Genomic DNA, 19910 nt, shown 5'->3' with positions numbered 1-19910 from the left:
CATATGCAGGCTGAGCATCCTTAATCCAAAAATCCAAAAATCCAAAATGCTCCCCAATCCAAAATGTCACCACAAAAAGAAAATTCTGCTTTGTGTTGCACACAAAATTATTAAATACTGTGTAAAATAACATTGAGGTTCTGTGTATAAGGTGTATATAAAACAAAAATGAAGTCTGTGTTTGGACTTAGAGCCCACCCCTAAGATACATCAGTATGTACATACAAGTATTTCAAGATCTGAGAAAATCCCAAATTGGAAACACTTATGATCCTAAGCATTTGAGATAAGGATGCTCAACTTACAGTTTTGGCTCATTTTCAGCAAAATTGCTTATACAGTGGCATTTTTTAATGGGTTTTTCATTGACTTTAGCTGAGATTTTTGAAAACAGCTTTACCAAGACATGTTTTATATACCATAAACTTCATCTGTTGAAAGAATACAATTCAATGGGTTTTAGTGTATTTACAGAGTTATACAGCCATCATATACTCTAATTTAACAACATTTTCACCATCTCCACTCTTCATCTGCGCTCATTAGTCATCCTCCATCCCATTCATCCACATATTAATTTTAGTATAATCCAGTGCTTGAATTATAAAATTCATATTTCTAGGCATGTATCGTAAAAGTATATGGAGGATTCCAGGAAGAGGGTGGAGTAGGAAGCACCAGGGATCTGTTTCTTCACCTAGAAAATATTCACTTATATCAGAACCCATCTGATATAAATATTTTGGAACTCTGGAGTCTATTGAAGACTTTCAGCTTCCAGGAGAAGGTTAGGATGGTAAATTGTGGTTATTTTTGGTCACCTCCACCTCTTACCATGGTAGCAGTTCCCCATCCTCTAACCCTTAGCCTCACGGCAGGCAGAGGTGCTGCACATGTTGCTGGAGCAACCCACACACGGACTGCAGGAGCACCTATACTTTGACTGTTATAAATCAAGGGCTCCCATAACCCTGTTCATGATTTCACTAGAGTAGTTCAAAGAACTCAGAGAACACTTATCTTTTACTTATATTTGCCCGTTTATTCTAAAGAATTTAAAAAAGGATAAAGATGAATTAGCCAGATGAAAGAGATGCATAGGGGAAAATATGGGAAAAGGGGTATGGAGCCTCCAATGCCCTCTCTGAGCACACCACCCCCATGTATTCAGCTATCCAGAAACTCCCCAACCTGGTCCTTTTATGAAGACTTTATTATGCAGGCATTATTTATTAAATCATTGGCCCTTGGTGATGGACTGGATCTTCAGCAGCCCCCACCCTGCCCTCCCTGTGGCTTAAGGGTGGATCTGAAATCCCACCACTCCAGTCATGAGTTGATCTTTTAGGTGAGCAGCCCCCATCCTGATGCTATCCAGGGGCCACCAGCCACCAGTCATCTCATTAGCATACCAATGTCACTCATCACTCCAGAGATACGAGGATTTTAGAAGTCATATGTTAGGAAACAGAGACAAAAATTATATATATTTATTTCACACTATCACCATCCTATATCTGGCAAAACTGTCTTTCAAAAGTGAGGGAGAAATCCCAGCAGCTCCAGAGCCTATGCAGGATGATCATGAGTTCAAAGCCAACCTCAGCAAAAGTGAGGTGCTAAGCAACTCAGTGAGACCCTGTCTCTAAATAAAACACAAAAGAAGGCTGAGAATGTGGCTCAGTGGTTCAGTGCCCCTGAGTTCAACCCCTAATACCTTCCCCCCCACCAAAAAAAATGAGTGAGAAATTAAGACACTCCTAGATAAACAAAAATTAAGAAATTTCATTACCACTAGACTTGGCCCAAGAAATGCTGAAGGAAGTATTTCAGACTGGAATGAGAGGACACTAGAGTATAACTTGAAGCCATGTGAAGAAATAAAGATCTCAATAAAAATAAGTACTTGAGCAATTATAAAAGTCAGTGTTATTGTAACAATGGTGTGTAATTCAAGTTGTTTTCTACGTGGCTTAAGAGACTAATACATGTTTATAAAAACAATTAGTCTAAAAGCTAATATGATTGTAATGTTAGTTTGCAATTCAATTTTGTTCTACATAATTGAATTAATCACTGAAGAAAAAACTATTATTTTATGTTTGAGTATATAATGTACAACAATGAAATTTTATTATATCAATAACAGAAAGGGTAGGATGAAGTCATAAAGGAGCAGAACTTTTGTATGTTATTGAAATTAAGCTGCTATGAAATTCAAATTAGAGTGTTATAACTTTATCCCCATGATAATCACAGTGAAAACAGCTATAGGATATACACCAAAAGAAATAAGATGGGAGTTAAAACTACAAAACAAACAAAATAATCTAAACATAGTAAAGACCAGTCATGCAGTGAATATGAGACTAAAAAAGCTGCAAGCCATACAGAAAACAAATAACAAAAAGACAGCAGTCCTTTCTCATCAGTAATTACTTTAAATGTAAATGAAGTGAACTCTCCAATCCAAAAACAAAAACAAAACAGAGAATGACAGAATGGATAAAAAAAAAAAAAGACAATCCAACCATATGTTGAATGATAAATACTCAATTTAGATCTAAAAACACACATAAGTTGAAAGTGAATGAGTGCAAAAAGATACTCCATATTAACCAAAAGAAAGCAGGAGTGATGATACCATCATCGGGTTAAACAGACTTTAAATTTAAAATCTATAAAAACCAAAAATCAATATCCAAAAAAGGATATTATATAATGACAAAAATTTCAATACAGCAGAAAAATATAACAATTATAAGCATTTAGACGCCTAATAACAGATGATCAAAATACATGATGCAAAAACTGACAGAATTGAAGTGGGGGAATAATTCAGTACTAATAGTTGGTGACCATAATACCCTACTGTTGATGGTGGATAGGAAAGACAGAAGATAAAAAGTAAAGAAATAGAAGACTTGAACAAATATTACAAGCCTAGTAGTTCTAAAGGACATACAGAACTCTACCCAACAACAAAAATTCACATTTTTCTCAAGTGCACTCAGGAAGTTTTCCAGAATAGACTATACTGTAGGCTACAAAATAACCTTCATTAGATTTATGAAGACAGATCAAAAAAGCAATTTCTCTTACCACAACAGGATAAGCACTAGAAATCAATCATAGAAAAAAATACCTGGAAAATTTGCAAATTTGTGGATAATAAACAATATACTCTCTTTTTTGGTGCTGGGGATTGAACCCAGGACCTTGTGCAAGCAAGGCAAGCACTCTATCAACTGAGCTATATCCCCAGCCCCCTACACAATACACTCTTAACAACCAAAGGATCAAAGAAGAAATCATGATAATAATAGATACACATGAAAATAAAAACATACATATCAAACTTATGGGACTAGCAAAAGCAGTGCTAAGGGACGAATTTCTAATCAACAACCTAACCTTACAACTTAAGAAGACATAATAAGAACAAATTAAAACTAGAAGAAGAAGGAAATGATAAAGAATAGAGCCAAGGTAAATGAAATAAAAGATAAAAATTAGTAGAAAAAATTAAAAAAACCAAAAGCTGTTTCTTCAAAGAGATCAACAAATGGATAAAATCTTCAGTTAGACTGAGGGGGACAAAAAGAGAAAATTGACAATACAAGTGGGGATATTGCTAGTGATTCTGCAGAAATAAAAAAGATTGAAAGGGAGTTCTCCAAGCAACTGGATAGAACTAGAAAGGAGACTGAATCAGAAATCAAAAACCTCCCTTCAAAGAAAATCTACAGATTGAATGCAATCTCTATCAAAACCCAATGGTGTTTGTTGAAGAAATAGAAAACAGCCACAAATTCATAAGGAATCTCCAAATTACCAAAAACAAGCTCGAAAACAACACAGCTGGAGGTCTCACACTTCCCAATTTCATGACTTACTCCAAAGCTATTGAAATTGAAAAAAAAAAAAAAAATTGTGGTACTAGCAAAAAGATAGAACAGAGACCAATAAAAAAGAGTCCAGAATAAACCTTCACATTTATGGTCCAATAATTTAAAAGGGGGTGACAAGTCCAGTAAATGGGGAAAAGAAAGCCACTTCAATAAAAGTTCCTTGGAAAATGGAATATTCACATGCAAAAGAATAAAGTTGGACTTTACCTAACACCATCTGGAAAAATGAATTCAATTAATTCAAAATGGATCAAAGACCTAAATGTAAAACGTAAACTATAAAATTCATCAAATAAAATAGGAAAATTTTTTTCACAATATTGCATTTGGCAATGACTCATTGGATTTGATACCAAAAGCATGTACAACAAAAGGGAAATGAATAAAATGGAATTCGTGGAATTTTAAAAATTGTGCAATAAAAACTGCTACTCAACACAGTAAAAATGGCAATAGGATGGGAGACAATATTTGCAAATTACATATCTGATAAATGTCCAGAATATATAGCAAATTCCTAAAACTCAACTGGAACCAAAAAACAAACAATATTATTCAAATATGGGCAGAGGACTTGAATAGGCATTTCTCCAAAGAAAATATGCAAAGGAAACGATGCTCAACATCATCTATCTTATAGAAATTTTAAAAAACTATATAAGATCCTAATTAGTATAGCTACTATCCAAAGAAATAAACCTCAGAAAATAGCAAATGTTGTCCAGAATGTAGAGAAATTACAACCATTTTGCACTGTTAATGGGATATAAAATGATACAACTGCTGTGAAAAACAGCATGATTGTTTCTTTAAAAAATTAAGAATAGAATTACTACATGATCTAAAAACTCAATTTCAGGTACGTGCTCAAAAGGAATAAAGGCAGAATCTTGAAAAGACATTTGTACACACATATTCATAGCAGCATCATTCCAGTAAGATGGAAGTAATATTGACAGATGAATGAACAAACAAAATGTGGTACATTCATGCAATGGAGTATCATTTAGTTTTAAAGAAAATTCTGACACACATGGGTGAGTCTTGAGGACATTATTTTGAATGAACTATGCCAAACACAGAGTGACAAAACACTATATGGTCCCAGTTACATAAAGTACCCATGTAATCAAATTCATCGAAATGAGAAGCATAATGAAGGTTGACAAGAACTGGATGGGTTGGGGAATGGGAGTTATTGTTTAATGGGCACCAAATTTCAGTCTATGAAGACAAAAAATTCCTGGAGATGGAAAACGTTGATTGTTGCATAACAATGCAAATGTACTTAATAACAGTTTGAATTAACAACACTGAATGTCTACCTAGAATGGTTCAGACGATAAGTTCTGTTATATGTATTTCACTATAATAAAAAAAAATTGGAAAAAAAAAACCCTCATCTATAGAGAGCCCAGTTAGGATTGTGAATGTAATCACAGTGAATTTATAGAATTTGATGATAGTTGACATTGTTATGATACTGAATTTGACCATCTAGGATCAGGCTATTTCTCTCCAAGTTTGCTTTTATTCCTTCAATAAAGTTTATATTTTCCCCATACAAAAGTATATGTCCATGCGTATACAGCACACATTCATACACACACACACACACACACACATACCTATAAATACTCATTCCAGAGTTCTAGAGGTGAGAGTCAAGGATAATCCCTCTTGTATAGGGGGAGATAAAAAATAATACATATTAAAATAAGCAAATTTCATGTATAAATTGGATACACATAATGAATAAGTGTGCCAGAGGTGAAAATTGCCAGAGGAGATAAAAGAAGAGAATGTTAAATGCAGGGGCAGGGTAGGTGCTGTCATTGGTGTGGGTGGTCAGAGCAGGCTACATTGTGCAGGTGACATGTGAGCAGAGGCTGCAGAGAGGGACTCGAAGTCTGAGGACAAGCACTCCAGGCCTTAGGGAGGAGCAAGGAGGCCGGGAAGGCCAGGATACCTGGAGCTTTATGGACTGGGATAATAAAGATGTAGGCTGGTCTCTGAATGAAAGGAGAAGTGGGAGATTTGGGAGTGGGAGAGAACTGATTGGAGTTAAATGTGTTAAACAGGACCATTATCCCAGAGGCTCTACCTGCCTTTCATTGAAAAACAAAACTACAACTTTCTCACCAGCAGTGCCCTGTCACCTGCCTGTCGACCATAACTGTTCTATGAGGAGAGATGACAAAGAAATTAAAGATTTGCTCAAAATTACAATGTTTCTGTTCCCTTCAATAAGGGCATCCAGGGAATGGCCAAGTCCACCCCTGCCCCCCAACTCAGACTTACTCATTCTGTCATCAATCTGACAAGACCAAGACAGTCCTAGCCTGGTTCTTCAACTCATGGCTAAGCAAAGCTCAGGGTCACAAAGCTCTCTGAAAACACAAAGGAGATTCCCTGATAGCAGAAAGAGAAAACAGCAGATAGGGTCATCCCAGGATTCAGAGGGGCCCGAGGGTTTCATCTAAGTGTAACTAGAAAACCAGCTTCATTGTTGACCCTAATGGACCATGACTCCCCTACTTTCCCACCACCATTATTTTCTGAAAAGAGTCTATTTTCTGCTTCACTAAGTCAGCAAAGAATAAAAGGCACATCCCAGTGAAACCAAGGTCCCCGAGCATCCAATTCTAGGCCCAGGACACTTTTGTTAACTAGCCAGGAGTGATTTTGTCCTCCTTCCACTCACAATCTTATTCTACCAGCTAATAAAAAAACCATCACTCACTGAATAGGCTGGACCTCTTTATCTCCACAATAATGATATAAGGAAGGTAGATTTGGTTGGGCAGTATATTCTTTTTAAGTGGAAGATTACTCTCCAGTCTGTTGCATAGGGAAGTAGATTTCAGAAAAGACTACCATCGTGAACCCAAATTTTCTGTCTTATAACTCCAATTGTGAAAAGAAGATCGGAATATCATTCTCCAAAATCTGAGCCCTGGCCCAATGATAGAAACACAGAATTTCAGTTCTCCCAAATAACACAACTAAATGACAGCCAGTCCTTTCTGAATCTTAATGTCATTCCAGATGAAAAAACAGACTGCCAGGGAAAAATAGTTCTGCAGCAATCCCTGGATTCATGAGTAATCGCGGTACTAAATATTTATAAACCAGGGAAAGTGCACACAGTGTCCATCACTGTGAAATTGTGCTTGCCACAACATTTAGAAAAATCTAAAGAAATGCTCTACCAGACTCCATGTTGAGGGACTTTTTTTATTTGTAATTTTCTTTCAAACTAGGGTCATCTTTTGACACAGAATAAAAAGGCACCAGAGACAAAGGGTTTTTTCTTTTTCTCATTTCCTATTTAATCACTGAATACATTTAGTATTGGCTCAGTTTTAGATATGAGCAAAATACCAACACATGGGAAAAATAAAAGTTGGAAGAGAGCCCAATTTAACGAATATGTTGAAGGCAACCTGGCATTCTTTTATATTCAGACTAACTACACAAGTATTATGTGGCTGTCATCGAATATCTTAAGTAGAGTTAAGAAGGGAAGGAAGAAAAAAAAATTCACCCCAGAGATTCAGCATGTTCACTACTGATTTGGGGAATGTGTTAGCTTTCTATTACTATAACAAAATACTTGAGATAATTAACTTCTAGAGAAAAGGTTTACTTTGGTTCACTAGTTTAGAAGTTTTAGTTAGCCCCATTGACTTGGGTCTGTGGAAGCACTGTACATCATGGCAGGAACGTGTGACAGAGCAAGCCACTTACCTCATACTCAGCAGACAGTGAAAGGAAAAAAGGCCAATGTCCCACAGTCCTCTTTGAGGACACGCCCCTAATGACCTAAAACCTCCCGCTAGGCCCCACCTCTCAAAGGTTCCATTACCTCCCAATAGTGCCCTGCTGGGGACCAAGCCTTAACTCTGTGGGCTTTTGGTGGCTATTTCAAATTCAAACTATTGTTGGGAAATTCTATTTTTATTCATCTTTGCCCATGTAAATACTGACAATTCTTTATTTTTCCTTTTCATTAATGTATGATTCCCATTCCATAATATGGTTCTTTATTAAGACCACATTGAGATTTAATTTGGATCCTATGATATCTCTTTACATCCCTACATCTTCTGCTACTATATATTGTATAAAGTGAGACAATCCTAAAGTCCTCTTATACCCATCCTTCCTTTTCCATCCTACCACTGTCTGATTACTGGCATGTCACCTGCCCAGTCTTCTCTTTCATAGTTTTCCTTCCCTCTAGTCCATGTCCATAGTGCCCATCAATCTAACTCACAAATATGACTTGGTGCCTGTGAATTTTATTTCATGGTTTCCCTCTCATCCATTCATAACCTGAGCCTGTCTGCTTCATATGACAATGGGTCCCTGGATCTTGTCCCCATCTTGCTGCTCAGCATGCCAGGCCTCCATGAATTCACACCACTCTACTCTCTGCCCATCCCATCCCACAATCTCTACTCTTCCTTCAAGTTTGCCTCCTCTTCCACTGCCTTCTCCGGTATCCCACGCCTTTCCAACACAACCACTCTGGACACAACTCTACCGCAGCATCCTACAGATATTCACCAACACTAATCTCCCCTGCAGCTCTTCATAAGTAGGGTGGGCTCTTTCCATGCTTGTGTGTATAACACTTCACAGGGTATGTGACACACAGAACGTATTCCATCAACATCACCTGAATGTGTTAATCTTCAGAACCACAGTGTGTAGCAGGAAGGATGGGATTTTACACATGGAGAAACTAAAGCACAAGATCATCAGAACTCTGGAGTGGCTCATTTGGGATTCATGTCCACACTATGTTAGCATCCTTTTTACATGATAGAGACAGCCTAAGCTGTGGCCAGGATGGGTAAATTTAGCTTAATATCCTGGTTCGATTTCAGGCTACTCACACAGCATGTGAAGAAGTCATTCTACTAACAATTAAAAACTTTTAAGTCTTTGAGGATGAGAACCATGCTACCTATCTCTTATCAACTTGCATGGGTGATTCATGCAGCAATGCTCACATCAGTTAGTGGTGAGGACACTGTCAAACATTCTAATGATTAAGTTCAAAACCCAGTTCATCCTCCTCCTCTACAACCCCCTTTGCCTTCATCTCCCCTAACTACAGCCCACCTCCTGCTCACCAAGTCCAACACTGGGAATAGGCCCTCAAACTCTAGTGACCTCTTGAGATTCAGCCTCCCTACACTCTTTCTCGGCACTGATTTCTTTTTTACCCAGAGAAGAATGTGGACTGAAGAGATCCTTGGAGGACACAGGGCATTGACCTCTACTGTCTAAACACAGTGTGGCTCCCTGGGCCTGGAACCAGAGAGACTGTTTTCCAAGAAGCAGGAGACAAAATGAGCAGAGCTCTTCCCAAAAAGAGAAATGTCCTGATACATTTCTTTCCCTGTAAAGTTATTTTTAGTTCCTACAAGTGTCTCTGGATCCAAACAATTCAAGGAACTGCCTGAGTTCATAGCTTCAACGTGTTCCAACTTTGACAAAATACATTATGTCATGTGGAAAGAGACCCAGCCAGTCCTAATGGTCTCAAGGACCTACAATGTCAGCTCAGAAATAGGATCTTATCAGTGCTGCCAGTGTCTAGAGATGGTTCCTGCGCACTGGTGGCCTCTTGGTAATAACGTCAGTGAAAAAGAAAAGAAAAAAATGCAGAGGTCAAACTGGACTTACGTTAGACAGCTTGATCAACTAAGAAATAGTAGAAACAATTACCAGAGTAAAGAAACTTCCAAATGAAAAATAAAAATGTCATACAATAGCATTAAAGAGAAATCTGGACTTCAAAATAAATGCACATTATAAACCTACCCCAGCATCTCCAGGACCATAGCTGGCCTCAGCCTGGGTTTCAACAGGTCTTTTGCCACAACTCTCAAAGAATCCTATTATAGAAAGAGAAAAATCCTAGTGAAGGATGAAGTAGGAAACAAAACGTCACCCAGCTCTGAACAGCTGTTTATAAACTGTTCTCATCCAAATGATTTATGTGTAGGAAAACCAAAGAGCAAAGTCCCAAAAATGGGTTGTTCAGAAGTGAAAAGGATAAATCATGATCTCAAACACAGGTTGAGTATCCCTTATCCAAAATATCTGAGACCAAAACCATTTCAGATTTCAAAGTTTTTAAGATTTTAGTCTATTTATGTGTACATAATGAGATATCTCAGGCACCGGACCCAAGTCTAAATATAAAATTCAGATGTTTTATGTAATGTACACTTTATATACATAGGCTGGAGGTAATTTTATACAATATTTTTAGTGCAGTACATTTTGTCTGTGGTCTATCCCATGAGGTCAGGTATAGAAATTTCCACTTAAGACATGTTGGTTGTTCCAAATGTTCTGGATTTGGGATTTTTATATTAAGAGTGGCTGTCCTGTAAATGAATGATTCTCTCTGAGGTCAGTGGGCAAAATGTAGGCGAATAGTCATGGCCCTTCACAGACAAGACAAGGACACTGATCTGTAAGGATTCCCTCTGTAAGGGTGAGGGCAACAGTGCCAGTTTTCAGAGTTATTTTTGATAAGAGACCATTCTTATTATGATCAAGGATGTGCTGTTAAACATTCTGTCCTGGCTTTTAATTCATTCATTCAAATAAATTAAGCTGTGGGACAGGCACGCAGAGCTGCTGTTTATCCCAAGCAGAGTACCCGAGAATATGAAACACACACACACACACACACTGATTTCGGGGAAGGTCTTACTTCCAGAGTCTTTTAAAAATGCCTAGTCCATGCCTGAGGGTGGAAACTCTGGGTCAAGAGCTGACACTGAAGTCTTGAGGCCAAATTTCTTCTTCAAGGAAGGCCTTTTTTGCTCTTAAAGTTCTTCAGAATGTTCAGATGGGATCTACCTTGACAAAATACCTCCACAGCAAAACTTAGCTTAGTATTTGATAACTAGGTACTATAGTTTGTATTAGCATTTCATTGAATAACTGGGTACTCTAGCCTAACTGCATTGACAGATGAAACTGGCCATCCCAGAGGGGAAGTTCAAAGGTCCGGGAAATAGGGTTGAAATTCGAAGTCAGATAAGGTTCCCTTAGAACTTCTACTAAAGCCAAGACTTCAAGGCTGAAGAGACAGTAGAAGGGTGGTGTGGGAGCAGCCTGATGGCTGGGGTCAGGTGAAGCCAGAGGAAACCAGAGGGTATGCAAAGGGGAGCCCAAGAGCCACACAGAAGTGTATTCATGGCAGAGGGGAGAAGATGCTGCTGCTGGTGAGCATGGAATTGAACCTGGCTGAACTCTGACCTCATGCAGACTCCTTGCAAAGTGCTTCCCATGCACAATCTATTTTAATCCTAACAATTACCCTGTGATCTAGGGACCATTAACTGTGTCTGCTGATGGAAAGCTGGTACACAAATAGTTCAACTGACTTCCCAAGGTCACATGGCTCTTAATTAGGAAGCAGAGCTCCAACCTAGGCCTTTTACTGGGAAGAAGGATCTTCAGGTTGAGGGAGGGAGTAGAATCAAGGTCTAAATGGAGAAAGTACATTAGCTTTGGAAAGAAACAGGGAAGAAAGAGCCAAAGATGGACATGAGGTGGGAAGAAGTCAAGAAGGAATTCTAGGTGGAGTTTTGGAGTAGCCTGTGGAAAATGGGGAGAGAGAAGAGGCTGGGACGTGGGGCCACAGAGCAGGCAGACAAGGCACGGAGTGTTAAAGGTTAGCTTGGAACCAAAGTTCATGGAATCACAGAGTTAGAGAACGGAGAAGACCAGGTATGTGATGGGTCATTCTATGGGCTGCCAGAAGAGGGCAGGAATCAAGGCAAAAAGGAAATTTCACATGTGAGGATTTCCAAGATATCACAACATACTCCAAAAATATGCACAATTAATATGTGTCAATTAAAAATAAAAATAAATTTTAAAAATAAAAAATAATAGCTCATCTGCTGAACTATATTCTGGATGGAGTCAGTTAAATACAATGATGACAGTAGTTGCTTTAAAAGAATCCACTGTCTTCTACGGGGTACTGTAGCCAATCCAATTTGCTTTGGGTTGAATAGGGTTTGTCCCTTTGAAACTCATATTGAAGTTTATTCCCCATTATGTGATATTAACAGTGAGACCAGGTAGGACCTTTAAACGTGATTAAAGCCTCCCCTCCATTAATGAATTAATCTAATTGAATGAATTATGAGTGGATTAATGGATCAATGGATGGATTAATTAATGAATTAATGGATTAATTAGTAATGTAATGAATGGCTGGATTAATGGTTTCATGGGTTAATGGTTATCTTGAGCGTAGGTCTGCTATAAAAGCCAGTTTGGTTAGGTCTTGCATATGTTCCCTGACTCTGGCCATATGACACTCTATACTGCCTCAGGACTGCCTGCAAGAAGATCAAGGTCCTTAACTTTGGACCAGACCATGAACAAAAATTAGCTCCTTTTCTTTATAATTTGTCCAATCTATGGTATTGTATATCAGCAACAGAAAACAAACTAAGACACTGTTGAAATTCTTTCAGTTTTGAACTTTATTACTGACTATTTCTGTGGACCCTAGACTTTAGTGAGGAGATGCTTCAAACAAAAAGCTCTCTCACTTAAATCTTTGTTACTTTGTGTAGGAAGTACAATGAATGGCTTATTGTTTTTGTTTCTAAGCTTAAACAAAAGAAGTCCCCTGGATTAAAAGCAAATACATACACACATAAAAAAAAAGAAAAGAAAAAAGAAAGAAAGAAAAGAACAACTCGTCATTTAGGAAAGAGTTTGCCATTTAGTTAGTGTCTTTATTTCACTGAGTAACTTCAGAAATTCTTGTATAAGCTATTAGTCCCCATGGGGTAAATCCAGTAGCAGGTATCTACGTATCACCTCTGGTCTCGTGAAAACTCAATGTGCTTTGGCAAAGAAAACAAAACATGAGGTTGCTCACGAAACATTGTTCTTGTAGAAATAGCACAGTATGTTCTTGACAAAGTGTTTATATTATTCAGTAGAATATAGAGAAATGAAAACATTTAGATTCAATATTTCTTCTATCATTGCAGGAGATATAAAATTAATGTTAGATTTGTTTCTGTTGACAGCAGTCATATGTTGCTTGGCAACTCTAAGTGTTTCTTGGGTTGAGTTGCAAACTACTCAAGCAGAGCCTGATTTTAAACCAATGAAGCTACTCAAGAAGCTGAATCTGATGCCTGTTACATGTGGAGGTCTCGCATTTATACAGGGTATTTATTGGTAAGAGGCTACCACTATTGGATACAACACCTATGCCCATTGCCCTATACACTGTCTTGAAGTCATGAAAGTGACCTCTTAGCCCACTCAGTTTCATTTTCTGTATATTTATTAACTACTACATCACTGGCTCTTACTGGATTTTTAAAAACTGATTTTTAACTCTGATAAAATACATAAAACATAATATTTACCATCTCAAAATGCACATAACTTGACCATCTTAAGTGGACAGCTGAGGGGTATTCAGTGTACAACATTTACATTGTTGTACAAACTTTACCATCACTAATCTCCAGAATCTTTGCATCTTCCCAAACTGAAATTCTGGATCCACTAAATAATTCCCCATTCCCTTTTCTCACAGCACCTGGCAACTACCATTCTGACTTCTGTTTTTATAAATTTGACTACTCTAGGTACTTCATATAAGTGGAATCACACAGTACTTGTCCTTTCGTGTCTGGCTTATTTCATTTAGCATAATGTCATCTAAGTTCATCCATGTTGTAACATGTGCCAGATTTTCCTTTCTTTTTAAGACTGAATAAAATTCCATTATATGGGTGTACAATTTTTTTAATCCATTTATCCATTAATGGATATTCACTTATCCACTTAGGTTGCTTCCACCTTTTGTCTATTTTGAATAATGCTGCTATAGACATGGGCATACAAATATCTCTCCAAGACCCACTTTCAATTCTTTGGGGTATATACCCAGAAATGGGATTGAGAGATCATGTGGTAATTTTATTTATTTATTTTGAGGAATTGCCAAAGTGTTTTCTATAGCAGTTGTACCATTTTAGTTTCACCAACAATGCATAAGAATCTCACCAACATTGTTATTTTCTTTTTAAATAACAGTAGCCATTCTGATGGGTATATATGGTAGCTAGATTTTATATACTTTATTTTTTATACTGAATTCTTCAATATTGCACCATATTGTTATAATTTACATTAATAGAATGACTGTGACCTCCTCTACTAATTTACAACCTCTTCAGTGGTAACAGCCACGTCCTCTTCATCCTTAAAACATCCAATCAAAACAGAGAACCAGGGCCATGTCTAGTCTTGAAATGTAAGTCTCATGAAAATCTGTCCCATTCCTCATGACCAATGGATGAGAAAGCTTTGGGTAATAGGTTCAGAGTAGACTGAGGAAGATTTTGGGTACCAGGCTAAGGTGTTTAGTCTACCAACAGGGAGAGTAGCTATCTGTTGTTTCTGTGAAGGGATAATGTAACCCAACATTCAGCAATGGCATGGTGACCAGAGTACCTGGAGCCAGTCCAATTACCTAGCTGGACAGTCACACCTGGGATAGGAACAGTGAGTGTCTGGATAAGAATGAGAAGGACTCGGGGGAAGACTGTGGCCATAATCTCAAAACACTATGGTTTTATTCTCCAAGGAAACTGCCAGAGTAATTAATGCAGCAGTCTCCACACGTGATTGAGGGAAATGTACTTTTCAAATATTTGTATTTTGAATATTAAAATAGAAATATCATTGTGGTAAGTTAAGAAATGGTGATAAAACCTCAAAATGAGAACAAATGTTAATGAAAATTAAGAACACAATGAATCAGAGTATTTTAAAATGTCATGAAAAGTGACAAAATGAAATCAATTGATGATATAAATGGGAAGCAGTAACCTTTAAATATAAGAACAGAGAAAGGAAGCAAAACAGTTTCTGTAATGAAACTAAGTGAGTTCCGAGTACAAACTTGAATAAAATGTATTAAGCATTGATGGGCAAACAGTAATCCAAAACAAGAGGCATCAAAATAAACTGAACCACACAAAGGTCAAGGAGAAAGACAGGCGGGAGTTAGAAATTATAATTTGATTTTTACCATAGTTTTAAAATTATCTCTGCATTAGCATTTTGTCACGGTGACCAAAATACCTGACAAGAATAATTTAAAAGAGGAAAAGTTTATTTGGGCTCATAGTTTCAGAGGTTCAGGCCATGGTCAGCAGACTCCATCCCTCTATACCCAAGATGAGGCAGAACATCATGGCAGATGGTGTGGCAGAGGAGAACTGCTGAGGAAAAAGTGAGAGAGACAGAGACAGAAACAGAGAGACAGAGAGAGACAGAGAGAAACAGAGAAGCCAGGGGGACGATATATAATCCCCAAGGACATGCCCCCAGTGACCCACCTCCTCCAGCCATTTCCCACCTGCCTATAGTTACCATCCAGTACAGTGATCCTTCCAAATTATTAATACATCAAGTAGATAATTCACTGATTATGTCACAGCTTTCATCATTTAATCATTTCTCCTCCAACCATTAACTTTTGGAAGCTTTTGGCTGATGCCTCACATCCACACCATAACTATTACCAAACTTAAAACATGTATTCAGCACATAGTATAGAGCAGCTGTGGAACTAGGCACTGGCGACCCAGTGATTGATGATCAGGTATCATCCACAAGAGCTATATTTTAAAATTCTCTTCCCATTCTCTTGCCCTCTGACAGGAAGAATTAGTGATATGAGCAGGAATGTGAATTTGTTTAGATAAGGTGGTACTATTTAGTTTCTTTTCTGTTTCTGATCATTGGGCAAGTGAAAATTCCAGCTTCTTTAAGCACCTCTAAGAAGTAATCAAATAACTGTTTGGGGGGCCTGTTTCTTACCTGTCTGTCTTCCTTCCTTAGGTAGACAAAGAGGCTTCCATGAATATAATACCTATTCTTGGCAACCTCTGGCAAAAAGCTTCTCATGAGACACTGTGTGTCTCATTCGTATTAGCAGAAGCCATGGAGGAGGGAAATAAAAGCAACCTAGGTCTTCCCGGATTGGCTACATAGATGGGTAGGGGGAAAATGAATCTTTCTCTGAATAGTATGGAAACAGTCTATTTCACCGGCAACAAAAACAACTCAGATGGCTAGTGCAGAGGCAGGAAGCTGTAGGTTGTGAGCTGGTTCAGACAGATCTCATTATCGACTCATGGCTTACAGTTTCCATGATTTCCATCCCCCCAAAGCCTCTGTCCTTTATGAGTTGAGTGTATCCCAGCCCCTTCTCTCTTCACATGCTCACCTGGTACACCAGCCCCTATTCGGGAAGACCCACTTAATACGGGGGGGTTTGGGGCATCAATAAAGAGAATGACTTTCTGCAATTAGGGAGTATTCCAATTTTTATGACATATAATATCCTTTAATCTACAAAAAGCATCAATTACTTATTTTCATTCTCATCATACAGTAGGAAACGAGACTGCAGAGTGACAAAGCAACAGAGTGCATGACAAGAGTGTGGACTTCAACCTGGGTCTTCTCCCTGTAAGTCCTGTATTCTTCCCATATCCCAATAATAGCCTGAAATTCACCTTGTACAAAATCTAACTTCATTTTATTTCTTTTTAAAATTCCCCATAAGTATTTACCTGACACTATCTGTGCAAAATCAACCTGTAGTTGTTTCTTGGTATCCACAGGGGACTGGTTCCAGGACCACCCACCTCCTTGGATACCAATGCTCTGGATGTTCAAGCCCCCTTTATAAAATAGCATAGCCTTTATGTAAAACCTATGCACATCCTTGCATATACTTCAAATCATTTCTAGATTACTTATTATACTTACTACAATGTTACTGCTATTTAACTAGTTTTTTTTTTTTTTTTGTCATTGCTCAGGGACCAGTGACAAGAAAGTGTTTGCATATTCAGTACAGATACAGTTTTTCCCACAGTTTTGATCTGCAGTTGATTGCAATCATAATTTCTGAACCCATGGACATTGTATATATAATTCTTCATATAAAATTAATTTTATGTACGAAAAATATTTTTTAACCAACTTAGTTATAAGCTTATTAATACCCAGACCCTTACCTCAAGTACCCAATACAGAATAAAGCCAATAGGATCATAATTGATATTTGTAGAGTTTTTAAATATGAGAGCAATCAAAGACATTTTCAGAAAAAAAATTTTAAAAAGACATTTTTAGGGATCCACAACTGACAACTTTTGACAAATCTATACTAAGAGAGTTTCCTGACGGATGAGTGAGAGTTGTTTCTTATAAATGTCCCATAAAACATTTATACTGTTACCACTTAAGATAGTAATAAGGAATTATGCAGAGCTTTATGATTCCTGAAAAAACATCCCCCTGAGAAATACAGGAATATGGCAATATTTCAAATGTGCAGTGTTTTCGGAAGTGTTAACTGATCCACTTTGTGATTCAAGATGCAAACTGGAACAGACCCAAGGGAAAGAGATGCTTGGTGGATGGGGGGGTCTCCCCAGAATATCCAGTTGTTTGACCAACTCATTTTCATACTGGTTTCAACATACACCATTGTTCAATGGGGAAGAGATAGGGACTAGCTTTGTATTTATTTGGAAAATGTAATACAAATGCTGGTTTAAAAAATTATAAATATTACAAGGGGAATTGATTCCTCATGTTCCCATTCTCATATCCCCACTCCTAGAGCAATCCTGCTACCAATTGCTAATAAGTTTTTCCAGCGATTACCTATGCTGATGCCAGCAACCTAACTTCCATTTTTTGCACAAATAGTAGTAAGCTCCATTTTTTACACAAACACTGCAATTTGCTTTTTTCCACTTTAAGGTTTCTTAAAGACCATTTTGCATCAATATGCAAAAACCTACTTCATTTCTTTTTCTTTTCTTTTGGCTTGATCATAGTTTAGTCTTTTGGTAAGCATTTAAGGTATCCCTTCCTTCATGCTGCTGCTTGTCCACAGTGAACATCTTTGTACCAGTGTCGTTGTCGCACAGATGAGAGTTATATACATAGAATAAATATCTCAGAGAGGAAACTTCCCAGTTAAAGTTTGGGTGCATTTTTAATTTGGATGACTATTACCACATCCCCCTTTGTGAAATTATGTCTATGTATCGTCCTACAAATATGAGGGAGAAATGTTTGTTTCCTCACTCCCTCACCAACATACCATGTTATTACACTTTTTTGATCTTTGTTAAAAAAAAAAAATCCCAGTGCTCCTACACTTTGTTAGGAAAGTGCTCTGACATTTTGTTCCATGTATTGTCAATTTCATAACATGACATGACTTTTAAGAATGGCTTTTATCAAAGTCTTCTGTGAACGTATAGGCAGGCTGTGCTTTCTCTTGCGCTACCAATTATTTTATACAGTCTTCTTACATCTCTTAATTTTTGTCAGGATGTTGTTGAGATTACGCCTGCCTCACTTTGATCTTCACTGCCAGAATGAACGGAATTCAATAACAGGGAACTGCAAGGCACACCAGTCCCCTGGGGGAATATGGCCACCAAAGTGACTCTCCGCTTCATATAGGGATTTAAGCTGCTCCTCGGTCCCCGGTAACTGTGGGGCAATTAGCCTCCTTTTCATCCTCCTTTCTTTTTATCATTTCCTTCTTTTCAAGATGTGATATATTTCCACCTTCCTGTGTTTCTTCTCACTTCAGTTCCCATGTTTAGGAAAGTGAAGCAGATATGTGAACTTTTTTTAAGTCTCCCATAACTCAGAGAACAGAATCTAGGCATTTATCTCTTTGTTTTGTTTTTTAAATAGGCTCATACATACACACTGCTCTGATTTTTCCATTTAAATAATGGACCTTTGTGAATAAATACACACCTCCATCGCCATTTTTAAGGGTTCATAGTATTCAATTATGTGGATATATCAGATTTTGCTTAATCAAATATTCTCTCATAGTCTTCAGCCATTGTAATATTTTACCATTAAAATAAGAATGAAGGAGCATTGTTTAGATACAACAGTTTGATTACTCCTTCAAGACAATCTCTCACATAGAATTTCTTAAAAACAAGGTATTCATAATATTAAGGTTTTCTTTGAAAATATTACTAAAGAATCTTCCTTAAATACCGCACCAGTTTGTGAATTTGACCTTTGTATGTGAGACTGCCCAGTTTCCCATGTAGTCACCAATACTCTTTCATAATCCTTTTTAATCTCTGTCAATCTAACAGGAGAAAATATCATATTTAATTGGCTTTATTATACAAATAATGATGGTAAAATTACCATAAATTGGTTAGACATTGGCTTCACTGTTCTCATTGAACGTCCATTTCTCTCCTCTGCCCGTCTTACCTATTGAACACAGTTGGTTTCGTGTACTTTTACTGATTTGTAACAGTTCTTTATATGTGAGGCATGATGATTTATTTGGTCAACAACTGGGCCATAGGACACTCAGATATCTGGTTAAACATTTTCTGGATGTGTCTATGGAAGTTTCTAGAAGTTATTAGGATTTGAATTAATGGACGGAGTATGGTCTGCCTTCCTCAATGTGTGTGGGCATCATTCAATCCTCTGAAGGTCTAAACAGAACAAAAAAGATGGAGGAAGACTGAATTTGCTCTCACGTCCCCAGTTGAGCTAGAACGCCCATCTTTACCTGCCCTCAGTGCTCCTGGTTCACAGGACTTGAGTCCTGGACTGACATCTAACTGGCTCTTCAGGTCTCAGGTCTTCAAACTACATCACCAGCTTTTCCGCTTATCTCCAGCTTGCACACAGCAGATGGTAGGACTTCTCAGTCCATAACTGTGTGAGCCAATACCTTATAATAAATCTCATTTTATATATATCCTACTGTTTCTGTTTTTCTGGAGAATCCTGACTAACATGCTAGGGATAGTAATAATTGTTCAAAAAATTATAAATGCTTCCCACTTTATTATTTTCCTTATAATATGTTTTTTGGGG

General features: G+C 37.6%; 1 protein-coding gene across 3 annotated transcripts in view; it reads right to left on the bottom strand.

Moving 5' to 3' along the window:
* Positions 1–19910, bottom strand: part of Mtus2 (microtubule associated scaffold protein 2) — a 567575-nt gene that overhangs the window by 295357 nt on the left and 252308 nt on the right. The gene's annotated exons all lie outside the window — the stretch shown is intronic.

This window comes from Marmota marmota, unplaced genomic scaffold, assembly GCF_001458135.2.
Source record: "Marmota marmota marmota unplaced genomic scaffold, marMar, whole genome shotgun sequence".
Lineage (NCBI taxonomy): Eukaryota > Metazoa > Chordata > Mammalia > Rodentia > Sciuridae > Marmota > Marmota marmota.
The sequence above is the reverse complement of the archived record's forward strand: the minus strand, read 5'-3'. Positions and strand labels throughout refer to the sequence as shown.